This window comes from Drosophila tropicalis, unplaced genomic scaffold (assembly GCF_018151085.1).
Source record: "Drosophila tropicalis isolate 14030-0801.00 unplaced genomic scaffold, ASM1815108v1 contig_1190, whole genome shotgun sequence".
Lineage (NCBI taxonomy): Eukaryota > Metazoa > Arthropoda > Insecta > Diptera > Drosophilidae > Drosophila > Drosophila tropicalis.
The window spans coordinates 3120614-3138023 of NW_027172561.1; the positions used below are offsets into that span (position 1 = coordinate 3120614).

General features: G+C 38.1%; 1 protein-coding gene across 1 annotated transcript in view; it reads left to right on the forward strand.

The window, feature by feature from the left end:
* The window catches only part of LOC137578772 (uncharacterized), a 115353-nt gene extending 98415 nt beyond the window's left edge, over nucleotides 1-16938 (forward strand). Inside the window, exon 12 of the transcript XR_011032765.1 lies at nucleotides 16745-16938. The gene's annotated coding sequence lies outside the window, so the exon portion shown is untranslated. The remainder of the gene's footprint in view (nucleotides 1-16744) is intronic.
* Nucleotides 16939-17410: the final 472 nt, after the last annotated feature.

Genomic DNA, 17410 nt, shown 5'->3' on the forward strand with positions numbered 1-17410 from the left:
TTACAATCGTATTTAAATTTTATGGTAAAGATCGATGCCTTTTAGGAAATCAATAACTTCATGTGTTCTTAACTAATTCGGGTACGCTGATTCTGGCTGCATACTTAGTTTTTGTCCATCGCGTCCAGATATTGTGAAAGAAGGGGATCTAAGGTTAGCATATAGGCACCCGAAAGTATACTATAGAAAGTTAAAAAAAAGTTCTCAACATTTTTAACAGATTTTAAAATGTCCTGTGTAAGAAATATATCTCTGGTTTGCAAACATTCGTCAAAAATAATTTGTTAGATGAGAAAGATTCCCATAATTTTGGTTCAAATTTTACTCATTATAGAACCATATCCAAAGTTTAAGGAATTATGCAGTATAACACAGATACAACTCTTTGATATTTTGTAAATTTCTTTTGAATCATTCCTAATATAATAATGGTTTAAAATGGGTCAAAAATGTCGGAATGTGTAATTAATGTTTTGTGGATGAAGAAATTATTTCTAGAGGGACAGTCCTATAGGTGTCTGATTGTGAGTTTGTTAAGTTGTTTGCATTCTGTAATTAGGTGAAGTAATGATAGTTTTGTTTTGAAAAACTGAGTTGTTGGTAAAATGCCTACAAATAAATTTATGTCCAAACTATATAAGTTTTAAACTAAAATATTAAAGAGAATACAAAATTTCCATATTCATTAGTAAAAATTTCATTTCAGTTTTACTGATGTTCCTGCAGAATTTCTGACATCTAGCATTTATATTGTAGTTAACAGATGCATCTAGCCCAATGTGCGCGGGCAAGGTGACTTTCTCTCAAGACTCAACCGTGTAATCGTTTTTGGTCATTAACCTACTTGACTCTCATTTAACAAATTAGAAACCTAATAAATTTTGCACAAATCTCACACAAATTATCCAATTGCATGTGCAATTCAACTCAACTCATTCTCGCGTTAGCGTAGGAAAAAACACTTGATGGTAATTTGCACGACATAAGCAAGAGAGTATGAAAAGGAGCTACCCGGAATGTCATCCTTCTTGTCGTTGTCGTCCAGCTGTGTTCCTCTCTCTCTAGACTTTGTTTGTATGCATTGCTCTCTCATTAATTTCCATTGTAAATGTTTTGCCCTTCGCTTGTTGCATACTTATTAGGCGAGCGCCATCTAGCGATCATCATAACATCAACATTAACACCGCCAAACAAAACAATTGGGTTAATTGCCATTGTATGTGACATTTGGCCATTTTGAGCGCACTCCGATTCCGATTTGGAGAGCGAGACCCCTGGCTGCTCACTGGGACACATAAAAATCGCACACCATCAAATGTTGGCAATTTGCATAAAACTTCATCCATACATCGTCTGAGCACAGTATATAAAAAAAAAGCGACAAAGAAATAGCTAAGCACATCACGTAAATGAATAGACTTCTGTATACCCTTATGGACACTTGCGTTACTTTCTAAGACATGTGATTTTCTGTTTAACGCTCCAACTGTCTGATAATAGTTAATATGCCCTCCCTCTTGGGGTTTTTTTTGTACGGGTTTGTTTAAGAAGCAAACAAATGCCATGGCAAATTGGCAAATTTATGTGGGGCAACAAAAACTTAACCTTGCTAAAAAGAATGAAACGCAAGAAAGAAGAGTTAAGCTGAAGCTGGCTGGCTGGCTGACTGGCTGGCGATGAAGCTGAAGCAGTCAAGTTATGGCATTTTTATGAAGTCAACCAACCAGTCTCAGTCTGTTGGCAATTACTCGAACTTTGAGTTTTATTGAAGGCTCAGAACGAACGTTCTTGCAGACGAGATGAGACTTTTGCTCTTAGCCAAAGCCTGCTCGTTGTTTTTCTTTTTAGCCGTTGCTTCTGTGGCTGGTAGTTGATTTGATTCATTGACATAGTTAGTGTGTCTGTACAATAGAGAAATGTGGAATGAGTTCTTGTCTGGGACAATATGTTTGACTCAGGAGAAACAGTGAAGGGAAAGAGTAAGCAAACGGAGAGAAAAATGAAATATGTCAACTTTATGGCTTCCATTTTCGCTTGCAATTGCAAACAACCAAACAAAACCATTTGAAACCAACAAAATTTTATCCAAAGTTTTTTAAAATCTTTAATATTATGATCCCATTTGGTACTAACTGAAAAGAATGTTTCAATCTGCTGCAATTCGATTTCATTGCAATACGATTTTCTCTAGTTCCCCCTCCTGCGTTCCTAATTTTATGGCTCTGACAAAAGTCAAAACCTATTCAATTTTTAATTACATTCACTTTGATTTGCGGACGGATTTAGTTAGTAGCTTGCGCGAGCTTTTGAACGAGATTTTAAATACCGTTTGAAAAGTACTTTCAGTTCCCTCTTTCCGCCACTCACATTCACATTCAAACTAAAATCCTTAAACTTTTCCATTTCATTTGAATATACATATATATTTTTTTGTTGGTTTCCATTTTCATTGCAAACATCCTGAAGGGGTTAACTCCCATAAAAAAAAAAATGAAATAAGGAGAAACAAGAACAACAACAACAGCACACGAATTGAGAAGAGTTGGGTTAAGCAAAAGAGGATAACTCTCAAAACTCTCACAACTCTGTCGGGTAGTAAATGTTTGTGTAGTATGAGTATTTGCCTGACAACATCCTTTTGGCTGATTTGTTTACACACATTTCATGGTCCTGGTGCAAAAAAGCATTTGCAAATCCCGTTATGCATGTCACCAGCAGACAGACAGACAGACAGAGAAGGAAGCGACAAAAAGCAATGAGGAACATAGCAAAAAAAACAACAATAGAAAACAATATCATGACTTATGTACATTATATTTATATATAGTAGATACATATACATATGTATATACGTATGTATATATATATATTTACATCTTCAACAGTTTCATCTACATATATATAGTGGTGGGCACGAATTTATGGCTCTTTTTGTCTTTAGTTCTGATTGTCTCGAGCTATAAAAAGCGCATCATTGATAGACGGTGAAAACTTTAATTAGTTTTCCGAGTTTTTTTTTTTTTAAGTGTCATTCGACGAAAATTCAATTAACTTTACAGCTAAGTACAAATTCCATACAAAATTATCTTAGTTTTGCTATATCTGAAATTCTTCAAAGAACTCACACTTTTGTATATAATATTAAAGATTTTAGCAATATCTTTTTTATATTTTCTACCCGAAAATTGGGTATTCTTTGTTTAAACGCAACTGTGGCAAAAACGGAAGAAACTAAGATATCAATTCAAGAGAAAATCAAAACTAAAGTTGGCGAAGGAAAATGTCATAAATTTGTGACCACCACTGTAAGTATTTATCGTTAAGAATGGACAAAGCTCCACCAACTCGGCCTGAAGCTGTTGATTCTGACCAAAGTCTGTAAGAGTATAAGGCAGGCGACATTTCTCACTCCTAACCATCACGCACCGAAACCATTCCTCCCCCTGGCGTACTTTAGTGGTCTTCCTACTTTTGCCATCACTTTCACATTGCCATTGTTCGCCTCGCCTCGAATTGCCATAAAAAGAAAAAGCCAAACAAGAAATAAAACAGATTATTGCCAACACTGCACAGGTTCCTGATTATTTCTATGTCATAAAAATATGATAATCATATTTCCTACAGAGCAAATAATAAAAATAAAAATAAAAAAAAAGTCATCACATATCTAAATGGGAATCAAATGGGCCAACGATGTTAATTAAGAAAAATATATTCATCATATGTTGATTTGCGCATCAGTTTAGATTTACGTATATATGTCTTTTGCTTCTAGCTAAACTCGATTTACTACAACTTTATCGTGGAATTAAAAATCAAATTCCTTTACGGTTGCCCTGTAAAAGTCTCAATTGGGCAAAGTAAGTAGCACAAGATTACGATTAGTTAATGGTTGTTTAGTATGTGTGCCACTTTTTGGTCACAATTGGACAGACTACGATACGCATTGTTTGCCTCAACAGAATATCAAAAATTTCAGAAATAATTATTGAAAACTGAAGCCCAAATATCTGGCATAACTTTATAAACAAACAAAGCTAATTTTATGCCTGTTGCCAAGACATTATATGTGTGTATGCATTTGTCGAACCCTAGGATACCAAACCATGGCATTCTCATTCCATTTTGTCCCATACCATTCATTTCCATTACCTCGCCTAGTTACCTCCTCTCCCGTCCTCTCCACGCCAACCAACCCTACCCTACCCACAAGGATCTTACTCTCTGTTATGGCATTCTTCTCTCATTAAATATGCTTGCCTTAGCCCAAAGAAAATTTTTTCGCAAATAGAAATCCCCCTAGTATCCTATAACAAAAGCCTCACACTCTCCTCTCTGGCATCCCATTTTTTTTGGCCCCATCACTTCCACCTTTTGGTTTTTTCCTTGCCCCTTGGGTAAGCATTTTTATCGTTTTAATTTTTTCTATAAAATATTCTCCTTCTCTCCATCATGTCATCCCTCCTTTTCGTTGTCTCTCAGTCTCTTTTTCTATTTGCCATATTATTTTGCGCTTACAATTTCTTAGGTTCGGGAGTTTATCCCCAGTTACTTATTCGCATCCTGCATTATAAATCAGAGAATGAGATGGACAGAGAGAACGAGAGAGAGAGAGAGAGAGATGGGGAGAGAGTGAAAAGAAACAAAATGCTTTGGTCACAAATTGATTTAAAGTGACTTGATTTCAGCCTATTGATTTTTCGTCAATTCAAATCATTCAAGAGCAAAAAAAACACAAATTTTACTTTCCGGTCAGGTCAATATACAAAATAAAGTACAACAACAAGATTTCCACTCATCGCATATATGTATGTATATTTAAGTCCTCATACGGCTAAAATATCACGAATTGAAGTACTCATATTAATGTCTGCTGACTTTGGCATTTATCTTTAGCCATTTCCATTTGGCATCATACATACACATCTTCTCCATTTAAAGCTTTAAAGCATCTATGATTTAGGTATAAATCAATACAAATCTTGTTCATCTAGTCATCAATATGTCTTTCAATCACAGAATATTGAAAAGAGAACAGGAATTGTTGGCAACCTAAAGGGGAATAAAAGACATACTCAAGCCCCTATGTTTCCACTTTTAAGAATATGACAAACTAAACCAAGTGCGAAGACTCACTTAATCAAAATAAGTTAACTTCTCTGTAATAATCACAAGTTCATCCACAAAATATTCTTTGACTGAACTCATCGACGCAACTTAAATTGATTGACACATTTTTCTAGAGACATTTTCCTTGGCTTTAAGTATTAACTTTTCGAATTAAATACGAATATTATCATACAATTGTCATTTCTTACACTGCTTAAAGAGCATTTTATTGTTTGCTGTTTCAAGCACACCAGAAAAAAAAATGGAATTTCATTTGTGGCGGAAAAGCAAAATCAACAAAATCATCATAAAAAAAAAAAGGAAACAAAAACAAAAAGTGGAGGCATGACGCGGCCAATGCGAAAAAGGAAGCAAAATTGGGAAAATTGCTGCAGACTGCCAAAAAATATTTGGGGCGTGGCAAAATAAAAAAAAAGAAGAAACAAGAAGCGTAAAAGTCAAAAAAAAGGAACGAAAAGAAAAAATTGAAATGCAAAAAGCAAACAAACGAAACGTTTAGATAACCACCAAGAGGAGAACAACACCAACAATAGGAGGCTAGCATTGGTAAGGAGAAGTGAGGGAGGGGGGCGACAATAATGGCGCACAAACCGGAAATAGACAAGAATTGCTGTTGCCCTCCAATCCCTCACTCTCCCTCTACCCATGGCCTTCTTGCTAAATGACTGACCCCCATATCATTCCCCCCCGTCTTTCCTTGCTGAATAGCGGCTTAAATGTGCCATGTGTGTTGTATGTTTCTTCTTCACACACTCTTCCTTCGTTACAAAGAGTATTAACTGTATTGTAATACAAATTTGACTTTAAAACATTCGAGTCGATATATTTTATTACTAAGTTTTATAACTCTAAATGATATAATTTAAGCCAATAGTTTTTAAATTGTAGTTATTTCCGATCGACAGACAGATGATCGGATGGACACGACTATATTAAGTCGGCTTCTCTTGCTGAAACTTCTTATGGAGTCGAAAAAGCCCTTTTCTCTGCCTTAGAAACATTTGATCAATTTTGGAATACACTATTCCAAAAATTAACTTTTTTTTTAAATTTTCGCCCTAAATTGTTTTGATCTGTTAAAATGTCCATATGTATGTCGACTTTGTTGCAAATAAAATGACTAACTAATTTTTAAACGCGAAATCTAAGGTATTAAAACTTCGACAAGAAATTTCATTTCCTGCTCACTAGATGCTTATGAGGGAAAGAAAAGGGAGGAGGAGGTGGTAATATGGTTGTGGGGTGTGGCAGGTTCATTGCATATAAAAATGAATATATTTCAGTTATGCACAAGTCAATAAGCAAAGAAAAGGGCAGAGAAGCAGCGCAAAAATAATACGTATTGTAATTTTTGATTATTGCTTGCTAAGGCAAAAAAATGTAACACAATTGTCCTTTGCCTCTTGCAACTATATTTTGCACTATATTGAAAAGTGTTTTTCACCCATTACATTGATGATCTCAACAGACAAGTCAATCATTTTTGAAACAAATTTCGAAAGATTTGCCAAATTTCGTAAATACACTTAAATTGATATTTATGGTAATAAAATTTCATTCAAATGGTCCAAGAATGATTGCGCGGGTGAGTGTAATTTTGTTTATAGGTCTCTTTCTCTCTCTCTCTCTCTCTCTCCCTCTCAGTACATTCGATAGATCGGCTAAACTAAAAATAGTCTATGGGCTGGTCTCTGGTAAATTAAGCATTTTATTGGAAGCGCCACTCGGTCCACAAATTGAAATGCATGTAGATGTATTGTTGCGTTTGTACTCAAACAAATCGGTATGCGTGTGTGTGTGTGTGTTTGTATACGTGTGTGTGGCCAGCATGTGTGAAATATCAGACAACAATTTATGACGCTTGTGTGCCACTCTGACTGCTGCTGACTCTGGCTGCTACTGCTACGCCTATGTGCCTCCCCCTATCTCATCCCACTCACTGACACACACACACACACACACACACACACTCACTTGCATTTGATCCTACTCTACAACCTTTTTGTTTATAAATTCCCTTGGCTCTTCCAAATTAAATTTAATGAGCAAATTGCCACACAGCCGCTTGGCCAAGAAGAAAAGGTTCACTCAGCAAATGTGTTTAAATCAAATTAACGTTGAAGCTAGCGAACATCGCCCTCATCTAGCAGGCATAAATTGTTTCTAATTGCCCCAAGCTGTGTGCCACAATCAACAAAACCACTCATACACCCACACACACAAAGAAACAAATGAACACCAATAAGAACACCATCGTCGTTCGTATCCCTATGTATGATGGGGTTAGCTTAGATCTGCACCAAAAGCCAATTCAACAATAACTAAATAGGTAACTGCTTCATGTAAATCGATTTTCTAAGTAAAATGACCAAGAAAGAACACATAATTTTATTTTTCTAGCAATTCTCAAAAGGTTTTCCATGATCTTTCTTTATGAAGCTCAACGGCGTTCAATAAATTTAACGAGCCATACCTTTCTTTGGTATTTCTCGAGTGATTTTCAAACTGTGTCGATTTATTTTTCACATTGTTTATAATGCCTTTTTTCGCATATTTGAGCAATGTCAGTTAGAGGCTCATAGAAAAAAAGCAATTATTGGAAAAAGTTAAACATAATATTAATATTTATATAGGACCTTAAAAAATATTTTTCATGACCTCTAAAAAGTCGGCTTGTGAAATCAATAGCCTCAATAGCTATTGAACTTTGAAATTACAAATTTTATTTATAATTGAAGGCTGCTGATTACGACCTGTTTCAGGATATTTCCATCACATCTGGTATTCGAAATAAACTTGTTAGCATTTTAATTTGTCAAATATTTAAAAAGCAATACGACTAAGATTTTTGGAAGGAAATATAAATGCAGATCGATAGCCTGGACTTGGAGGACCAAAAAAGAAATTATCCTTCTAAATCCTTTGAAGGATCAGGTCGAGAATTGTGTGAAACGACGCCTTTCGCCAAGGACAATATTCCGTCAAAAGGTCATCCCGATAGTTCTGCGAGGAGATGAGATATTAAGGATATTATGTTTTCCGGTTCTGTTGCATACCTTCAGATGTTGTTAAAATCCTTCAAAAAAATACTTTTCATACTTTTAGGCGTTGGAGCTTGTAGGGTACCAGAACTAATTTATGTTGCATACTTTTAGGTATTTGGGCTTATTTTCGGTTACACAAGCCCTAACGCCTAAGAGTAAAAGAAATGAATTCTGGCAGCCTACAAGCTCAAGCGCCTAAAAGTGTGCAATAATTTGTCTCTGTATAGCCTACTTTTGGGTATATGGTTTACAAACCCAAAATCTGCACATAATGGGTAAAAACGGAGTTGATATTAAGAATAATATGACTCAATAAAGCACTCTTCATTCTCATATATTAAGTTGTTACCCAACTTTAGCAACCAAGCCCATATTATTTTATTATTGTAAAAGACATATACATATAGAGTATACGCGACTTAACATAGTTTAGGATACACCATTGAGATGTTGGTAATTACGCTCGTTTTGTTTGTTTATGCCTTTGTCTAGGAATGATAGATGAATAGTTTAATTTGAATAAAGTCAGTTTGTTTTATTGTTTTAACTTTTATATGCCATTATATGATTTACAACATTTTTGGAATGGCATGAAAGCGATTAAAGTACTTATATTTCACACCCATCCAATTTACGACCACACCCATGCCATAGTAGGATACGTAGTAGGAGGATGACATGCAATGGATAAAGAATAAGACCAAAAAACAGCTAGAATATGAGACAGAGAGTGAGAGAGAGAGAGAGCTTGCAGTATGGGGAAACAAATACTTTTGACCGTCTATTAACCCGAAGAAACATTTGTTATCCTCCATACACAGATGCCACTACTCTTGGCCCAGCCCCTGCCTCTGGCTGAATGTGGATAAATGGAAACAAAACTATAAATAATATGTAGAAAATATGGCAAGCAATAAGTAAATGTTAGAAATATATATCTATATATATTCTGACACTCCCCCAAGACCTGTATGGGAGAGTTGCCACCCCACCGCGCACTTTACTCCACTTCATCAGCTGTTGAGTAGAACTCACAATCATAAATCAAAGTTAATGGCCACGATTAATTTCTGCCTCGTTTGACAACGGAGCAACAACAAAAAGCAACACCTAACAAGAGAATCAGTCTAACTTCGGCCCTTCCGAAGTTTGTATACACTTGCAAGGATTTCTCGGACGCTTTCCTGAGTGGAAAAACATTTTAGCTAAAAAGTTAAATTCTCGCGAAAAAAGAGCGAACAAACTCAAGCTAAAGCAGTGCGACGCTTGGCATCGCCGTCGTTGATATAGATATCCGGAAGCTACGGTGGGCCGATTTGACTGAGATCTTCAATGCCTGCGGTATATAGAAGACCACATGAACGGACGTAAAAGCGGGCGAACGGAAATGTCTATATGAACTCGTCATGGTGTTCAAAATTCATGGAGATGCCTCTGTTTATGCGTTGCACACTTTCAAACAAAATTGATATACCCTTCTTACAAGGGTATTAAAAATGGGCAAAAAACAGCTAAGCGAAACAAGAAAAAAAAGCAAAAACATATCCTTTTGAAGGCCACGCCTCTGTCAAAGTTTTATTGTAGGCTAGCTCAGCCTTTAGGCAATAGCAACAGCAACACAAATTAGTCAAATTAAAATGATGCTAAAAGGTTGTTAGAAAACTAGGGATGCTGTTGAGGAGTAGATGGGGGGCGAATAAAGACGCAGGAGCCATCAACAAAAACTCGTCTATCACGTACGCTTCGCTACAGATCGCGACTGAGTGACAGCTGGTCCAGGTGTGAACACGGAACATGGAGTGGAGAAAGTGTAAAGAAGGAATATGAACGCACTAGAAGGAACTGTCAGTCAGTCAGGCCCATTCGGCCTAAAAGTAGGTAGCACTTTTTGGTTGTTTCGCCATATGATGATGATGAATGAGGGAGATACACACCAGACCAGACCAGAACCAGACCCAGACCATAAGCATAACCTAACCCGAAGAGCATACTTGGTAGAATGGTCGTTCGACCTGCCTGATGCCTGCCAAGTTTACGCCTCAGCACGTTTACATGAATATGCATAGAATGTGGAAGTATGGTATTTAGGATGGTCTCTCTCACTGTCTCCCTCCCTCTCTCTCTCTCTCTCTCTCTCTCCTGCTCAAGGTTACATTAATTCATAACGGATACATATGTTGCCACATACACAGATCCCATACAAAAGAAAAAAGACTGCGTGTGTGTGTGTGTAAAAGCAGCATTTAGTTAAAGACACAAATTACTTGAGCTGATGGCTATGGAATGGCATTAATTATGTTCAGGATATGTCAGAGGAGAGATTCATACATACAAACATATGAACATTTTTGAAATGGGGTTAGGCAATGGCGGTAATGGTCGACTTGAGAACAAATAATCGAAAGCCATTAACATTGCTAAGTGATCTAGCTTGATTTATGTTTATGCTTATGCTAGATGTATGTACATATGTATATCCTTCAAACTTCTATTCGACCCCCCTCCCCCATTCAATTTACTAAAATGGATATTCTTTGAGAGAATTATTACAAATATTATGTATTAATCCAGATATCATGTTATCAATTTCGAAACTCAGACTCATAGTTTTCTTAATTGGTTTTCAGTTTCTAAGAATGTCTTATTATCTGCAGTTGGTACTCAATATTTTGGCCGACAATATTTTAAAATACTTCAGTGATGGCAAATCGATTGTGGTTTCAAAATTGTGGCATTTCTATGCAAGACTACGGCACATATTCTTCATATGGCCAGTATGCTGCCTTTATCTATACCATAATGGGATCTACATGGCTATTTCCGATGTTTATAATTTTTTGCACATCAGTAACGTTGCATGTAGCTCAATAACCATATTTCCTATATTGGGCACTATGTCTAGTGGTTGGTTCTTTATCTATCGCAGTAAGGATGTGCGTTATCTCTTTAATCGGAATTTATATCTGCAGGCAGTGTATTATCAGCTATTTGGATATCCATTGCGTGTTTCGCGAACCCCGCTAATAACTCATTTCTTGCGTGAATTAGGTATGCTTGGACTTTTAGGGCTCGATCTCATGTCTATCTCATGGCAATTTCTGTTATTCGTTTGTGATGTGCTCATGATATTACATTTCCAATTGATTAAATCTAGAGATCTAACCAAACATGTGCGCAATCCACTTCGTTGCAATAACCAAGTTTTTTTTTTTTTTTATTATTTATTTATTTAAGCGCTGAATCCATACATACAAAAATAGTATCATAACAACACAAGTAGATGATATAAAAGGACCAAACCTCATTGGTACACCCAAGAGGACTATAAATATTATTAATGATGTTGGTTAGCTAATATTTTTGGCGAAGCCCTTTCTTTTAGCCGTCTAAGAGGCCTGGCAGGTAGTAACCGTCTTGCGAGGATACTGCGGTGCCTATTAAGCCGGTCGCTATATCTGCTGGTGTGTCTACCGATCTGTTCCTCCACTATGTGCAGGTTGAGGTCACGGTGCAATGTGGATCCACGCACATACCATGGACAGTTCGTTATTTGCCGCGCAGCCCGATTTTGGAGCACCTGTATGCGTTTGTAGTTGGATTTAGCCGAAATTCCCCAGATCTGCACGCCATACAGCCAGATTGGAGCAATGCAGTGCACATATACTGCTCTTTTGGCCCTGAGCGACATAGAGCTTTTCCTATTAATCAGCCACCTTAATTGCTGCATTCTTTGGACACATTTTTTTGCTGTAGCTTTAAGATGTTGGCCAAATGTAAGGCGTTTATCGAGAGTGATGCCAAGATATCTAGCTTGCGAGGGCTGTTCGAGAGTTACGCCTTCTAATTGAATAGCCGGTGTGTTGTCTCTGAGCGTTTTTAGTGTGTAGCAGGGATTCATTGTCTTCTGTGCGTTGATTTTTAAGTTCCACCGCTTACACCAAGCTGAGAACGTGTTGAGATACTCCTGCATACCAGAAGCTGCCTCAGAGCGACATTTTGAGCTGTATAGAAGGGCGATATCGTCCGCATAAGTGGCAAGGAGAGCTTTGCTGGGGGAAACCATATGATTTTCGTTAGGACTCGGTATGTCTGCAGTATACACTGAGTAGAGTAGTGGGCCCAGTACGCTGCCCTGTGGGACTCCAGCTCTCATAAAGTAAGCGTTGGAGAATGTGTTCCTGACCTTAATCATATACTGCCGGCCTTCTAAGTATGATCGAAGGACACTATAGTGTGGTGCTGGGAATAATTTCTTTATTTTGCTCAGCAAACCCATATGCCAAACTCTATCAAAAGCTTGCTGCATATCAATGAAGACTGCGTTACAATACTCCTTGTCATCAAAGGCTTGTAGTATATGTTTTGCCAATCTATGAACTTGTTCCACAGTGCCGTGTCCCTCGCGAAAGCCAAACTGGTGATCCGGCAAGATATGGCGTTCATTAATGATGTCTTTCAGTCGGTTCGCAATAATCCTTTCCCATACTTTAGAGAGTGAGGGGAGGAGACTTATTGGCCGATACGACTCAGGATCGTTCTCTGGCTTACCAGGCTTATGGATCATTATGATTGCAGCCATTTTCCACTGCTTAGGAAAGTGCTGCGCTCTTAGAATAGCATTAAATATTAACGCTATGTAGATAAGAGCCCGTGTTGGCAGCGCTTTTAGAGTGGCATTGCACATCCGGTCTATGCCAGGAGCTTTATTTCTCGGAAGGTCCTTGATGACTTCAGCAATCTCTTCCGTTCTTGCAGGCTTGATGGGTAAAGACATTTGTAGTGCTGTCTGCAGGCTTTCACTAGTCTCGCTAACCTGGTCGTCTGTGGTATATTGGTAGTGCGTGAACCGAGCTTCTAAATGTTGCGCAAACGAATTGGCCTGCTCATCTTCGCTTTTAGCAAGCTCACCGCTGGGACATCGGATAGGAACTTGTCTAAATGGTTGCCTCTTGAGTGATTTTGTGCACTTCCATAGTGAATAATTAGCATCCACTGTATAATCCATGGAAGCCAGTTTCTGCTCAAAGAATTTGCTACGCAGATCCCTTATTACGGTTCGCAATTGTTTTGCAGCTCGATTCCACAAGATACGGTCCCAAGGGTCTTGCGTTCTAATTGCGCGCCTTCTGAGCCTCCTTTTCTGCACCAGAAGCTCTCTGGCCTCTCTTGTTAGTGCAACACCATATTTATTGCCTTTAACATTAGTCTCAATAGGCGTTGAAGCGGCAGCAGCCCTGTGTATACACTCTGTTATGTAATCTACAGCCATTTCGATATCTTCTCCAGAATTAAGAGTAGTGTTTAGCTGGATTGAGTTTTCCAAATGCTGTTCGAAGGCTAGCAAGTCGGTTTTTTTGGTAATAAGGCGAGGGCTTAGATTGGTATTATAGCAGTCTGTGTGTATACTGGCGATAAGAGCCAGATGGTCCGATTCCAGATCCCAACTCTGGGTTATGTTTACCTGACAGTGCGGTATTCCGTGGTAGACTGCAAAGTCAATACAGGAGGGCGTATGATGCGGCACATATGGGTACCTGGTTGGTGACCCAGTAGCAAGGATCTTGGCACTAGTTGCAGATATGGCCTCTGCTAGTTCGCGACCCCTGGGTGAGTTGTATGTGTCGCCCCACAACCAATGTCGGGCGTTCCAGTCACCACCAACGAAATATCTTTGGCCACCGGCTCTTAGTATGTTAAGAAAGTGCTGTTCCAGAATTCTAATGTTTGGAGGGCAGTAGATAGCACTGAAATCTATGTCACCCATCTCTGTGGCCACTTTAACTGAGGACACTTGTATTCTACGTGTCTCAATAACTTTTTGTGGGAAATGGCGAAGAGAATTCTTCACCAGTACTGCTGCCCCTCCAACGCTGTTGTTGTTCCTCGATGGTTTGTAAGCAGGGTAGAAGGCGTAGCCAAATATTTTTACTATATCACCACCTTTTCATCCTAATCTCCGACAAAAGAAGAATGTCAACGCTGTTGTTGTGTACGAAGAGTTCTACTTCTTTTGCCTTCCCTGAAATGCCATTAGCATTCCAGATAAGAACCTTCAGCGGGATCATTGTAGGGCTGAAGCGTTGTTTTGGAACTGAGGATTAGGTCCGTCCTCCGTCCGTTGCTTAATTATGTTAGCTAATTCCAGTACCATATTTTCCAGCTTTTGAATGCGTTGGTTGTTTTGACTGTAGAGCTGCTGTTGTTGTTGCTGCTGCTGCTGTAGCCATGAAAGAAACTGCTGTTGCTGCTGTTGTTGGAGCTGTTGTTGCCATTGCATAAACTGATTCTGCTGTTGTTGAAGTAGAGTCTGGACTTGGGAAAAGCTCTGATGTTGGTTAAGCTGGTCATGTTGCTGATGTTTGTTGTATCCCAGGGAGTGTTGACGTTGCTGAGCAGGTCCATCTTTGCTTGTGCTTGCATTTAAATTGCGTTTAGTTATATCAGCATAAGACACACCTGTGTTGTTACGCTGGGTTTGATGTAGTTTCTGCTGTTGCTGAATGGTTGATCTTGTTGTTCTGCTGTTCGATTGTAAAGTGGGAAACTGTTGTTGTTCGATGTTATTAAGCCTGAATGGAGGGGCAGAAATCATCTGGGTACCTATCAAAGCTTGACCCAGCCTGTTTGGGTTATTCTTCTTATTTTTTGCGGATCCGGTTGATCTGCGAAGAAATTCCTGGTACCTCTGGCAACCTTTGTAGCTTGCCATGTGGGCTCCCGAGCAGTGGTAGCAGGTTGGTTGTGCATCAGGGGGCAGCATACACTGTGAGGTGAAATGATCTTCACCACATCTTGCACAATTGGGATGTCGGTGGCAGTACTTAGCTGTGTGACAGTAGTCTTGGCAGCGCCGGCATTGGGCGATTTCAGTGGCTTTCCGCATCCTTTCAATCCTAACTTTTTGACCGCAAAGGTATTTAACTTGATAAATGTCATTTATTTTGGCACTCGGCTTTATGTTGATAAAAAATAAATTAAGTTTTTCATCTTTATTGATTCTAGAACTTGGGCAATGTATGTGGAGAACCTCAAAACCTAGTCTTTTAAGATCAGCAGTAATGTTATGATTCAGTGTGCTATGGTTTAAATTTTTTACAACAATTCTATGTGGCTTTTCAGTTACCATTTGATAAGTGTGAAATTCAAGTCCAATATTGTCCATATGGCTGACAATGTCTCTGTAAGTTTCGCTGTCTTTGGGAAAAATTCGGATCGTTTCCCCTTGGTTACATTGAACAATGACTTTGTTCACATCTGCTACTTCCTTAATTACTTCAAATAGATCATTTATATTGCTGGCTGTGACGACAATTTGCGGTGGTTTTGGAAGGCCCTTAAGCGGATTACTAGGGTTTGCTGTCTCATTTTGCGACTTCTGGCCACTATTAGTTCCTTCGTCGATGGGGTTATTTTCATCGTCGTCTTCTGTATTCATCGGGCTGTCTTCCTCAGCGCTGTCAATATCTGTGTCAAGAATGGCATATCTATTAGCGAAGTTTGCTTCTTGACTTGTAGTAGCGGTGGAGACCATAACCCGTCCACTCGCCCTCTTCGATTTGGAAATGGGTGAAAGAGTTTTATCATTTTTTCTCTTAGCCCCTCTCTGTTTTTGGGCATCGAGCAATTTTCCCGCAGCTTCGCTAAGAGTTTCAGCTTTATTACCATTAGGTAAACAATCTTGTCGATCAGTGCTAGTTGTTGTTTTTGTACAGATGGTTGTCGTGTTGATTTGGCTAGCTTCTTGCAATTGTGAGCGGCACTCAGCCCGAATATCAGCTGGAGTTTTTCCTGATATTGAGAACATTTTGTTATGATCAATCAGCTTATTTCTAAGCGGAGGGTCATATTCATAGTTCTCTGACATAGTATAATTATATATATTTTACACTGTACGGTAAAAAAATATATAAAGAGAAAAAGAAAAAAAAAACAAAAAACAAACATACAGAGCAAAAAGAGTTTTATTGCCCTTCTTGTGTGCCTTCGCACAGAATGTCTTGCCCAGCGGGCAGTTGATGATAACAAACAGTACTACTATCAGTGCTTTTGTTTTTGTACAATTTGCCGACACTGCACTAAGCAGCGCCCGAAAGTACCGGTGCGTGCTATGTTGTTTAGCACAAAAGCGAATACACGCGTAAAGCGGAGTTTACAAAATAACTTTAATCAAGCGCGACACGACCGTTCTCTTTGAAGGTAGATAAGAAACTTAATAACCAAGTAAATCGAACTCTCTGCATGCATTATTTCAATGAGCTGTTGCATTTGCGTCAGGAAATACAGCGTTTGACTTGGCTATGTCAGACAATAAGATTACTAACGGAAGCCGACTTATTCACATTCCTAAATCTGCTTACTATATTGGATACTACGACAACGGGTCGTTTAGCTAATAGTTATCTTCAAATTTGTATAATTTTCCTGAAAATGTCACATGATATCTACGAAATGGAGCATTCGATTTTCGATTCTCTCTACATGCATGAGCTATATAATTCGCTACGTCAACCACAAATGAAATTAGATCTTAGACCAAATTATGTAAATTTATGCCTTTTTCTTTATTTCAGATGGATGCAAATCTATTTAAGACGTTGCGCACAAAAGGAAAATTCGATTACAGTTTTCAATTACATCTATGCCCAATGAAGTTTAACATTTGATATACATATGTAGTTGGATATTCAGTAGCCTTTTCCTCATGGTCAGTCTCAGTTGGACGTACACTACCAAATAAACGCGACGACAAGCTCAATTCTCTAAAATTTTCCCACAATAGGTTCATGTCGATAATATTTAATTATTACTGCAATAAATCAACAAAAACAAAAAAAAAAAAAAAAAAAAAAAAAAAAAGGACAATTGTCCCTTTTCAATTAATTAATTTTTGGGTTACTACTTCCTCAGAATTGATATCAGAAGTGGGTAAACGTGCATTCAAAATACTAGTTTGTTTAAGTGAAGACTTTTTGCAAAGAGCATAAGAATAAAGGGCTTCTTTTCAGCTAAAGAGTCCGTCAGAAGGTAGAATTCAATCGGAAAAGACTGTAAATTCTCTGCAAAGTCTAGCTTGGTAAGATAATCAGCCAAAATATCGAATCAAAAAAAGGAATAAGATTGCTTAAATGATGTGAGGGTTTTTCAACAGTTACTTATCGAAATGGACAGAGCAGAGGTCAATTGTGTTATTGGTTATCCTATTAGCCACACTAGATGACCTATGTAAATATGAAAAA